Source organism: Balearica regulorum, chromosome 4, assembly GCF_011004875.1.
Source record: "Balearica regulorum gibbericeps isolate bBalReg1 chromosome 4, bBalReg1.pri, whole genome shotgun sequence".
Classification (NCBI taxonomy): domain Eukaryota; kingdom Metazoa; phylum Chordata; class Aves; order Gruiformes; family Gruidae; genus Balearica; species Balearica regulorum.
Window position 1 is genome coordinate 3,423,185 of NC_046187.1, and position 3,398 is coordinate 3,426,582.

General features: G+C 63.5%; 1 long non-coding RNA gene across 1 annotated transcript; it reads right to left on the reverse strand.

Annotated features, from left to right (window-relative positions):
* Nucleotides 1–659: 659 nt before the first annotated feature.
* On the reverse strand, nucleotides 660–1,957 carry LOC142601632 (uncharacterized). The gene is made up of 4 exons (XR_012835154.1): nucleotides 1,868–1,957; nucleotides 1,614–1,783; nucleotides 1,015–1,351; nucleotides 660–896 (listed from the first exon to the last, which is right to left on the reverse strand). It is a non-coding gene; the product is annotated as an uncharacterized LOC142601632 (long non-coding RNA).
* Nucleotides 1,958–3,398: the final 1,441 nt, after the last annotated feature.

The window sequence follows — 3,398 nt, forward strand, 5'->3', positions numbered from 1 at the left end:
GCTCGGCGGAGGAGGAGCCGTCGGGGCGCCGGGGAATAAAGCCCGGAGGGCCGGAGCCCGGCGCCCCCCCTCGTCCCCCGCGCTCGGCCGCGCTCCCCCGGGGCCGGGCCCGCTCGGCGGGTCCCCCCGGCCAGTTCCCAAGCACCGCCCGACACCGCCGGGGCTCCCGGGCCCGTCCCGACATCACACGCGGGGCCGGGGGGTGGGTCGGGGGCCCGGAGCCCAGCTCCCGGGGCCGGGGCTCGGCCGTTCCGTTTGGCAGCGCCGAGAGCCGAGCCCGGGCCCCGCGGCCGTGTGGCCGGGGCAGAGAGCGAGTCCCGCGCCTTCGGGCCCAGGAACGGAGCCCCCGTCGGCCGGTTCTGGGCTCGGGGCCGGGGGCCGGAGGGGGGCTGGGGGGGCCGTGGCCGCGGGTGGGGGGAGGCGGGAGGGCGCCGGGCTCTGGGGCTGGGAGGGGGTGGGCAGGGTGCGTGGGCCCCCCGCCGGAGGTGGGGGTCCGCTCGCGTTGGTCCCCAAAGCCAGGGAGGCTGGCATGCACCAGGCCGAATGAAACGTCTGAGATAGTCTCTGGGCGAAAAGGCACTTTGCACACTCTCCGCTTTCGTCCCACTCTTTATTCGAGGTACACACATCATCAACACCACGACCCCCCCGCCCTCAACGCGCGTACAGCGATGACAGGTCATATTCATATCCGAGAGGTGACAGTGATTGATTTACGGCCTGGCCACAAGCCAGGAGCGCTGGAACAAGCCCGAGCTGTACTGGGCAGGAGCTGGAGGCACAGGCACCCTGGAACTGGGAAGCAGCTGGAGAGGAGCTGAGGCACCAAATGGAGCTGGAGACCAACTGCCCTGGAGAGGAGACGAGCTGGAACCGAAATGGACCAGGAGCTGGACCTGAAAGAAACAGAGGCAGAAACAATGAGCTGGGGCAGAAACAATTGGGTGAAGCTGCACAAGAGCTGGAGCCATAAACAACCTGGAAGAGAAAGAAAAATGGGCAAAACCAACCTACCTGAAGCTGCAAACGAGCTGGAACCACAACCAACTGGAGCTGAAATGATCAAGAGTCATCCATGGGCTGGAGCTGCAAACGAGCTGGTCCTGAGATGGGAACCCCAAATGAGCTGGGGCTGTCCAGGAGCTGGACCTGAAACAAATGGGTGCAGAAACAATGAGCTGAAGCTGCAAATGAGCTGAAACAGAAACAAAACAGGGGCAGAAACAACCTACCTGGAGCTACAAAAGAGCCAGAGCCATCCATGGGCTGGAGCTGCAAACGAGCTGGTCTTGAGATGGGAACCGCAAATGAGCTGGGGCCAAACTGAACTGGAGCCGTCCATGAGCTGGACCTGAAAAAAACATGGACAGAAACAAGGAGCTGGACCAGAAACAATCCAGGTGAAGCTGCTGCAAATGAGCTAGAGGTGTCCAAGAGCTGCAGCCAAAACTGAACGGGAGCCATCCACAAACTGGACCTGAAAAAAACTGGGGCAGAAACAACCAACCTGAAGGTACAAACGAGCTGGAGCCCAAACTGACCCGGAGCTGTGCAGGAACCCAACAGGAGCCCGAACCAACACTAAACCAACCACCCAAACCCAAACAACTGACCTGTGGCTGTGCAGTCCGGGCAGGCAGAGCTGGGCAGGCGCAGGCAGGGCTGAAAAATGAGCTGGGCCAGAAACAACGAAGGTGAAGCTGCAAATGGGCTGGAGCCACAACCAGCTGGAGGCGTCCACAAACAGGAGCTGAAACTGTCCAGAGCCGTCCAGGAGCTGGACCTGAAAAGAAACAGGGGCAGAAACAATGAGCTGAAGCTGCAAACAAGGTGGAACAGAAACAAAAGAGGGACAGAGACAACCAACCTGAAGCTGCAAACAAGGTGGAGCTGAACCGAGCCAGAGCCATCCGTGGGCTGGAGCTGCAAACCCGCTGGAGCTCTCCATGAGCTGGACCTGGAACAGGAGCCACAAATGAGCTGGAGCCAAAAGTGAACCGGAGCCGTCCAGGAGCTGGACCTGAAACAAATGGGAGGCCAAACCAACAAACCAACCAACTAAACAAAACCAAACGGGGCCCAAACAACCTGCCTGAAACTGCAGCCGAGCTGGAGCTGCGAGGTTCCCGGCAGCGTCCCTGGGCGGGCGCAGGCAGGGCTGTCCCCAGCCAGGACGGGCCACGTGCAGGGCAGGCGGCAGCGTTGGCCTCGCAGCGGCACCCCATGCGGCTCCCGGCGTGGCTGGGGCTCCTCTGTCCGTCTGTCCGTCCATCCCTGTGCAGACAGACGTGGCACAGTCAGAGATCAAGGGCACGGACCCAGCACCGCACGCCTGTGGTGGGAGGGGAGGGACGGACGGGGACGGGACACCAGAAACGTCTCGTTTCTCCCCAGGAGAGCGGGCGAGAGCCAGGATCTGGCTGAAAACCCGCTCCCCCTGTGCAGCACCAGTGGCGGCACAGACTGAGTCCAGCAGCCCCGGGCTGGGGACGGGGCTGGCACCACACCAGTGCCAGTGGGGTCTGGGCTGGACCCCGACAGCGCCCGCTCCCACCTCCCCAAACTCCCCTCGCAGCCACGGCCCCCCCCAGTCCCACCACCCAGCTCCTCTCGGCCGCCGCCTCGGGGCTCTCACCAGGCACGTCCTCCCCGCCGGTGTCCCTGGGCGCTCGCTGCCTCACCCGGGCACAGGGCCGTGCTCCTCACCCGGGCACAGGGATGAGCCTTCCCCTGCGTCGGCACGGCCACACGGCATCCCTGGTGCCGCCAACACCTCCCAGGGACCGGCAGCACCGGGACGGCCATCGCTGCTGCTCCCTGGCCAGGCCGGCTTCACCACCGGGGCTGCAGGAGCTGGTGCGGGTCCCGGAAGCGGCCTCTGCTCCCACCGCAGCGCATTATGAGCTGAAAAAGAAGGTTTTGGGTAAAACCACAGCTTCAAACAGAGCTCAAAGCCACCCCAAGCCTCTGCCATGGGAGCAGCCAAACGCTGCCAGCTCTGTGCTTGCGCGAGGATGACGCTGGGCAGGGCTGAAGGGCTGAACCCCAGTGGAAACCAGTTCCCCCTGGTGCGAGCTCTCCCCGGCTCCAGCAGAGCCGGCGCCAGCCCGGAGGGGTTTGTCCCGCCGGCAGCCCGTGCCGACTGAGGGGAGAGGCTGCGACGCAAAGTACAGAATTACAGGAGTCAATAGTTACTCACGTGCATGGGGCGTCCCAGCCAAATTGGGGCACCCCAAAGGGGGTTCTTGCGCCCTTCAAATGTTCGGGTCCAACACGTTTGACTAAGCACTGGCACCCACACTACCCATCACTGACCACAGAAAAACTCGGCAAAGCAACTCCGTTTCTGCAGCGTTCTTGCTGCTGCTCTGTCGATCCAGACGCCCCGGGAGTCCGTC